We start from the raw sequence: 9,169 nt of genomic DNA, 5'->3' as shown, positions 1-9,169 counted from the left end.
TATATCAAAATTACATTCAGCGAAATCCAAAAATACAGACTCATTAATTCATATAATTAACAAAATAAAAAACCCCAAGAACTCACCGGTCACCGCAGCAAAGAGCAAAGAAAGCCTAAAGTTCCAGAACGACCAGGACGACGACGACGACCAGACAACACCGACGCTAAACTTCAAAGTTCAAACGACCAAACAACGACGCTTCTGACACCCACTTCGATCCGCAACGGTGAGTTCTTTCTGTGCGGTGACATCAGCTCCTATTCCGCGTCGATTGTGGTAGAGTGGTAGGGACGTTGGCCTTCGTTAGAGTTGGAGGATGATTGGAAGCAGAAATTGTGGTTGAGGTGTGGTGACTGGTGAGGGAGTGAGAGACTGAGGGAGTGAAGGGCTGAGGGCTCTTCTTTGGGTTGGGTCTCAGCATGTTCAGTAATGGACTAATGGATTTGTGTTGTGTTTATTTTTTTCGCGTCAAAACGACGTAGTTTCGGGCCAGCAATAAAAAATTGACAACTTTAAAAACTTGGCCGGTTCGGCCAGTTCACCAGTTAACCACTGGTTTGACCGATTTTTTCACCGGTTTTTTGTAGAAAGGTTTTGAGAGTCAACCGGACCGGCCAGGTGACCGATTCCCAGTTAACCCGGTTGAACTGGCCGGTCCGGTCCAGTTTTTAAAACCTTGTTTGTAACCATATACTCTTTTGAGAGAGCTTGTTATTTCTAAGTTTCACTATCACATATTGCAAAATAAAAGTTTCATAGATCTTATTGATTGTTGAGAGACTTAAAGGTTATTTTCTCTAAGTAGTGAGAATTGCTAAATGCTATAGCCAGCAAGGATACTTAAGATTATTAAGTATTCAAGGAAAAATACTTTAAGTTGGAATTACTTGAAGGAGTCTCTAAGTAGAGTGACTTAATCGATATGGTGATTACATATCTTGAGGTGTTCATCAAGTGCCCTATCTCATAGCAATTTATCAAGCACCATATAAGCTAGCTTGGTGATATGGTGAAAATCTCCTCACTGTGGCAGGGAGGACTAGATGTAGAAAAAAAAAGGTTACACCAAACCATAATATGTCATGCTTGCACATCTTCTTAATCCTTAAACTCCTTATATTTCTTGAAATTTACATTTCTAAAGTGGTGTGGAAAGTTTACTTCTTGTAAGTGCTTGAAAACTTGTTCAAGACCTTGGAAATATTTTTGTACGAAACCACTTGTATTTAAGCTTTCATTTAATTTATACAAGTGGTATAAAAAATATTAAGTATGTGGTTTAAACGCTTGAAGTTCGTTTATAAGCCCACGAAAAATAGAAATACGTTGGTTTTATTTGCAAGTTTATATTTTCACAATTTAAGTTTTCATCTATATTTCACAAAGCTTTTAATTGGTAATTGATGAGCAGATAATTTATACGCTTTTTGGCACTATTTGTAGGTAGTTTTTAGTTGGATCTAGCTACTTTTAGGGATGTTTTCATTAGTTTTTATGCTAAATTCACATTTCTGGACTTTACTATGAGTTTGTGTGTTTTTCTGTGATTTCAAGTAATTTCTGGCTGAAATTGAGGGACCTAAGCAAAACTCTGATAGAAGGCTGACAAAGGACTGCTGATGTTGTTGGATTCTGACCTCCTTGCACTCGAAATGGATTTTCTAGAGCTACAGAACTCCAAATGACGCACTCTCAACGGCGTTGGAAAGTAGACATCCAGAGATTTCCAGCAATATATAATAATCCATACTTTATTCGAGATTAGATGACACAAACTGGCGCTTAACGCCAGTTCCATGCTGTATTCTCGAGTCAAACGCCAGAAACACGTCACAAACCAGAGTTGAATGCCAAAAACACGTTACAACTTGGCATTCAACTCCAAAAGAAGCCTCTGCACGTGTAAAGCTCAAGCACAGCCCAAGCACACACCAAGTGGGCCCCGGAAGTGAATTTTTGCATCAATTACTTACTTTTGTAAACCCTAGTAGCTAGTCTAGTATAAATAGAACATTTTACTATTGTACTAGGTGTCTTTTTGACCATTCGATCTTTGACCACATCTTTGGTCTCAGTTTTAATTAATTATTTATCTTAGGAGACTATTGATCACGTTTATAGGGGCTGGCCATTCGGCCAGGCCTGGACCACTATCACTTATGTATTTTCAACGGTGGAGTTTCTACACACCATAGATTAAGGGTGTGGAGCTCTACTGTACCTCGAGTTTTAATGCAATTTCTACTATTTTCTATTCAACTCAGTTTATTCCTGTTCTAAGATATTTGTTGCACTTCACCATGACGAATGTGATGATCCGTGACACTCATCATCATTCTCACCTATGAACGCGTGACTGACAACCACTTCTGTTCTACCTCAGATCGAACGCATATCTCTTAGATTCCTTAATCAGAATCTTCGTGATATAAGCTAGAATTGATGGCGGCATTCATGAGAATCTGAAAAGTCTAAACATTGTCTGTGGTATTCCGAGTAGGATTCAGGGATTGAATGACTGTGACGAGCTTCAAACTCGCAATTGCTGGGCGTGATGACAAACGCAAAAGAATCAATGGATTCTATTCCGGCATGATCGAGAACCGACAGATGATTCGCCGTGCTATGACAAAGTATTTGGATCATTTTCACTGAGAGGATAGGATGTAGCCATTGACAACGGTGATGCCCTACATACAGCTTGCCATGGAAAGGAGTAAAAAGGATTGGATGAAGGCAGTAAGAAAGCAGAGATTCAAAAGGAGCACAGCATCTTCATACACCTATCTGAAAATTCCCACCAATGATTTACATAAGTATTTCTATCATTATTTTCTAGTTATTTCTTATTATTATTTGAAAACTCCATAACCAATTATTATCCGCCTAACTGAGATTTACAAGATGACCATAACTTGCTTCATACCAACAATCTCCGTGGGATCGACCCTTACTCACGTAAGGTTTATTACTTTGACGACCCAGTGCACTTGCTGGTTAGTTGTGCGAGGTTGTGAAGAAAGTGCTGAGTTATAAACGCGCATACTAAGTTGAATGCCATTATTAGAGATCACAATTTCGTGCACCAAATTTTTGGCGCCGTTGCCGGGGATTGTTTGAGTTTGGACAACTAACGGTTCATCTTGTTGCTCAAATTAGGTAATTTTCTTTTTGTTTTGTTTTCTAAAATTTTTCAAAAATCTTTCAAAAAAAATTTTTTACTTCTGTTTTTGAAAATTTTTCAAAATTCTTAAGAACGGACTCTAGCGTTTCATGTAACATGTTGAAGCCTGACTGGCTGTAAAGCCATATCCAAATCCTTTTGGAATGAGACTTCAACTAATCACCTCAATGCATGTAATGCCATCCTAAAGCTGGCTGGCTATTAAGCCATGTCCAACCCCTGGATTGGAGCTTTAGGCTAACATTGAAAGATTCCAGGAATTCTTCTTAAAAATTTTGAATTTCTTATTTTCTTTTTCCTATATGTTTTTCAAAATATAAAAAATAAAATCCAAAGAAATTATAAAATCGAAAAAAAACAAAAATATTTTGTATTTCTTGTTTGAGTCTTGAGTCAATTTTTAACTTTGGTGTCAATTGCATATTTCTAAAAAAATTTTATGTATTTTTCAAAAATTTATGCATGGTTGATGAGCGGATAATTTATACGCTTTTTGGCATTGTTTTTAGTATATTTTTAGTATATTTTAGTTAGTTTTTATTATATTTTTATTAGTTTTTATTTAAAATTCACTTTTCTATACTTTACTATGAGTTTGTGTGTTTTTCTGTGATTTCAGGTATTTTCTGGCTGAAATTGAGGGACCTGAGCAAAAATCTGATTCAAAGGCTGAAAAAGGACTGTAGATGCTGTTGGATTCTGACCTCCCTGCACTCGAAGTGGATTTTCTGGAGCTATAGAAGCCTAATTGGCGCACTCTCAATTGTGTTGGAAAGTAGACATCCTGGGCTTTCTAGCAATATATAATAAAATCATCTCAAGACTGCCCGGTGTTTAACGCCGGAACTGGCACAGAAGTGGGAGTTAAACGCCCAAACTGGCACAAAAGCTGGCGTTTAACTCCAAGAAAAGTCTCTACACATGAAAGCTTCAATGCTCAGACCAAGCACACACCAAGTGGGCCCGGAAGTGGATTTTTACGTCATTTACTCATTTTTGTAAACCCTAAGCTACTAGTTCTCTATAAATAGGACCTTTTGCTATTGTATTTATATCTTTGGACGTCTAGTTCTTAGATCATGGGGGCTGGCCTCACGGCCATGCCTAGACCTTGTTCTTATGTATTTTCAATGGTAGAGTTTCTACACACCATAGATTAAGGTGTGGAGCTCTGCTGTACCTCGAGTATTAATGCAATTACTATTGTTCTTCTATTCAATTCAGCTTATTCTTGTTCTAAGATATCACTTGTTCCTCAACTTGATGAATGTGATGATCCGTGACACTCATCATCATTCTCACCTATGAACGTGTGCCTGACAACCACCTCCGTTCTACCTTAGATTGAGTGGATATCTCTTGGATTCCTTAATCAGAATCTTCATGGTATAAGCTAGAATTGATGGCGGCATTCTTGAGAATCCGGAAGGTCTAAACCTTGTCTGTGGTATTCTGAGTAGGATTCAAGGATTGAATGACTGTGACGAGCTTCAAACTCGCGATTGTGGGGCATTAGTGACAGACGCAAAAGAATCACTGGATTCTATTCCGACATGATCGAGAACCGACAGATGAATAGTCGTGCTGTGACAGAGCGCATTGAACATTTTCACTGAGAGGACGGGACTGTAGCCATTGACAACGGTGATGCCCAACATACAGCTTGCCATGGAAAGGAGTAAGAAGGATTGGATGAAGACAGTAGGAAAGCAGAGAGACGGAAGGGACAGAGCATCTCCATATGCTTATCTGAAATTCTCACCAATGAATTACATAAGTATCTCTATCTTTATTTTATGTTTTATTCTTCTTTTAATTATCAATCCTCCATAATCATTTGAATTTGCCTGACTGAGATTTACAAGATGACCATAGCTTGCTTCATACCAACAATCTCCGTGGGATCGACCCTTACTTGCGTAAGGTTTATTACTTGGACGACCCAGAGCACTTGCTGGTTAGTTGTGCGAAGTTGTGATAAAGAGTTGAGATTGCAATTGAGCGTACCATGTTGATGGCGCCATTGATGATCCCAATTTCGTGCACCAAGTTTTTGGCGCCGTTGCCGGGGATTGTTCGAGTTTGGACAACTGACGGTTCATCCTGTTGCTTAGATTAGGTATTGTTCTTCAGAGTTCTTAAGAATGAATTCAAGAGTTTCAAGGTGATGTTCTTATCATCACAAAAACTGATTGATTCTCATCAATTTAGCTCTTGAATGTAATGTCCTACTGAAGCTTGGCTAGCCATGTCAAATTTCTTTAGACTAAAGCTTTAGACTAACATTGCATGATTCCTGGAATTCTTATTAAAAATTTTGAATCTCTTTATTTTCTTTTCCATATAATTTTCGAAAAAAGCACAAAAAAATTATAAAATATTAAAATCAAAAATATTTTTATGTTTCTTGTTTGAGTCTAGTGTCTAATTTTAAGTTTGCTGTTAATTGCATGTCTTTATTCTTCTAATTTTCGAAAATCACATGCATTATGTTCTTCGTTGATCTTCACGTTGTTCTTGATGATTTCCTTGCTCTGATCTTTAAATTCTCTTGTCTTGAGTGTTTTGTTGTTTCTCATATGCATTCTCAATTTGTTAGTGTCAATAGTATACAAACTTCTAAGTTTGGTGTCCTGAATGCATTGTTTATTTGATTTTAGTTGCATTTTGATTATTCCTCATCATTAAAAATTCAAAAAAAATCTTAATTTGTGTCTTTTCAAGTAAATAATACAGAGAATTGAAGATTCAGAACATGCAGCAGAGGAATTACACATAAAAAGCCGGGCGTTCAAAACGCCCAGTGAAAAAGGAAAACTGGCGTTTAAATGCCAGCCAGGGTACCTGGCTGGGCGTTTAACACCCAAAAGGGTAGCATTTTGGGCGTTAAACGCCAGAATGGATACCATTCTGGGCGTTTAACACCAGGATGGCACAAGAGGGAAGATTTTGTTTTTAATTCAAATTTTTTTCAAGTTTTCATAATTTTTTCAAAATCAAATCTTTTTCAAATCATATCTTTTCAATCATATATTTTCAAAATCAATTTCTTTCCATTTTCAAAAATACTTGCTAACAATTAATGATTTGATTCAACATTTCAAGTGTGTTGCCTTTTCTGTTGAGAAAGGTTTGAAGTCTGAATCATATCTTTTAAATTTCTTGTTAGCCAAGTCATTAATTTTAAAAATCAAATCTTTTTAAATTGTTTTTCAATCATATCTTTTTAATCACATCTTTTTTAAAATAGTTTTCAATCATATCTTTTTGATTTCTAATTTCAAAATCTTTTTCAAAATCACTATATTTCTTTTCCAACTTTAATTTTCGAAAATCATTCATCAAATTTTCAAAATTTCTTTTTATCATTTTAAAATCTTTTATTTTATTTTCGAAAATTCTTCCCCTCTTCTTACATCCTTCTATTTAAGGACTAACACTCCTCCACTATCAACAATTCAAAACTCAATCTCTCTTGATAAGTTTGAATTCTTCTACCTTCTCCTTCTATTCTTCTCTTCCTCTGACACCTCAAGGAATCTCTATACTGTGACATAGAGGATTCTATATTTTCTTGTTCTCTTCTCTTTCATATGAGCAGGAGCAAAGATAAAAGCATTCTTGTTGAGGCTAACCCTGAACCTGAAAGGACCTTGAAGCGAAAGCTAAGAGAAGCTAAAGCACTACTCTCTGTAGAGGACCTAACAGAAATCTTCAAACAAGAAGAAGACATGGCAGCCGAAAACAACAACAATGCCAACAATGCAAGGAAGGTGCTGGGTGACTTTACTGCACCTACTCCCGACTTCTATGGGAGAAGCATCTCTATCACTGCCATTGGAGTAAACAACTTTGAGCTTAAGCCTCAATTAGTTTCTCTAATGCAACAGAATTGCAAGTTCCATGGACTTCCATTGGAAGATCCTCATCAATTTTTAGCTGAATTCTTGCAAATCTGTGACACTGTCAAGACCAATGGGGTTGAGCCTGAGGTCTACAGACTTATGCTATTCCCTTTTGCTGTAAGAGACAGAGCTAGGATATGGTTGGACTCACAACCTACAGAAAGCCTGAACTCTTAGGAAAAGCTAGTCAATGCCTTCTTGGCAAAGTTCTTTCCACCTCAAAAATTGAGTAAGCTTAGAGTGGAAGTCCAAACCTTCAGACAGAAGGAAGGTGAATCCCTCTATGAAGCTTGGGAAAGATACAAACAATTGATCAGAAAATGTCCTTCTGACATGCTTTCTGAATGGAGCATCATAGATATCTTCTATGATGGTCTGTCTGAACTGTCCAAGATGTCATTGGACAGCTCTGCTGGAGGATCTCTTCATCTGAAGAAGATGCCTGCAGAAGCTCAAGAACTCATTGAAATGGTTGCAAATAACCAATTCATGTACACTTCTGAAAGGAATCCTGTGAACAATGGGACGAATCAGAAGAAAGGAGTTCTTGAGATTGATACTCTGAATGCCATATTGGCTCAGAACAAAATATTGACTCAGCAAGTCAATATGATTTCTCAAAGTGTGTCTGGAATGCAAGCTGCACCAGGCAGTACTAAGGATGCTTCATCTGAAGAAGAAGCTTATGATCCTGAGAACCCATCAATGGAGGAGGTGAATTACATGGGAAAACCCTATGGAAACACCTATAATCCTTCATGGAGAAATCATCCAAATCTCTCATGGAAGGATCAACAGAGACCTCAACAAGGTTTCAACAACAATAATGGTGGAAGAAATAGGTTTAGCAATGGCAAGCCTTTTCCATCATCTTCTCAGCAACAGATAGAGAATTCTAAGCAGAGCCACTCTGACTTAGCAACCATGATCTCTGATCTAATCAAAACCACTCAAAGTTTCATGACTAAAAGAAGGTCCTCCATTAGAAACTTGGAGGCACAAGTGGGTCAGCTGAGTAAGAAAGTTACTGAACTCCCTCCTAGTACTCTTCCAAGCAATACAGAAGAGAATCCAAAAGGAGAGTGTAAGGCCATCAACATGGCCGAATTTGGAGAGGAGGAAGAGGTAGTGATCGCCACTGAGGAAGACCTCAATGGATGTCCACTGGCCTCCAAGGAGTTCCCTAATGAGGAACCATGGGAATCTGAGGCTCACACTGAAACCATAGAGATTCCATTGGATTTACTTCTGTCATTCATGAGCTCTGATGAGTATTCTTCCTCTGAAGAGGACGAAGATGTCACTGAAGAGCAAGTTGCTAAGTACCTTGGAGCAATCATGAAGCTAAATGACAAGTTATTTGGTAATGAGACATGGGAGGACGAACCCCCTTTACTCACCAAAGAACTGGATGACTTGACTAGGCAGAAATTACCTCAAAAGAAACAGGACCCTGGGAAGTTCTCAATACCTTGTACATTAGGCACCATGACCTTCGAGAAGGCTCTGTGTGACCTAGGGTCAAGTATAAACCTAATGCCTCTCTCTGTAATGGAGAAGCTAGGGATCTTGGAGGTACAAGCTGCAAGAATCTCACTAGAGATGGCAGACAATTCAAGAAAATAAGCTTATGGACTTGTAGAGGATGTTCTGGTAAAGATTGAAGACCATTACATCCCTGATGATTTCATAGTCCTAGAGACTGGGAAGTGCATGGATAAATCCATCATCCTTGGCTGACTCTTCCTAGCCACAGAAAAGGCTATGATTGATATTGACAGAGGAGAATTGATCATTTAAGTGAATGAAGAATCCTTTATGTTTAAGGCTCAAGGATATCCCTCTATAACCATGGAGAGGAAGCATGAAGAGCTTCTCTCAAAACAGAGTCAAACAGAGCCCCCACAGTCAAACTCTAAGTTTGGTGTTGGGAGGCCACAACCAAATTCTAAGTTTGGTGTTGAACCCCCACATTCAAACTCTAAGTTTGGTGTTGGGAGGTTCCAACATTGCTCTGAACATCTGTGAGGCTCCATGAGAGCCCACTGTCAAGCTACTGACATTAAAGAAGCGCTTG

The 9,169-nt window shown here is 38.1% G+C and overlaps 1 non-coding gene across 1 annotated transcript; it reads right to left on the bottom strand.

Annotated features, from left to right (window-relative positions):
• Nucleotides 1-7,323: 7,323 nt before the first annotated feature.
• LOC112715910 (small nucleolar RNA R71) lies at nucleotides 7,324-7,431 on the bottom strand. The gene has a single exon (XR_003160055.1). It is a non-coding gene; the product is annotated as a small nucleolar RNA R71 (small nucleolar RNA).
• Nucleotides 7,432-9,169: the final 1,738 nt, after the last annotated feature.

Source organism: Arachis hypogaea, chromosome 1, assembly GCF_003086295.3.
Source record: "Arachis hypogaea cultivar Tifrunner chromosome 1, arahy.Tifrunner.gnm2.J5K5, whole genome shotgun sequence".
NCBI lineage: Eukaryota > Viridiplantae > Streptophyta > Magnoliopsida > Fabales > Fabaceae > Arachis > Arachis hypogaea.
This window is presented reverse-complemented; position numbering and strand designations above follow the sequence as displayed.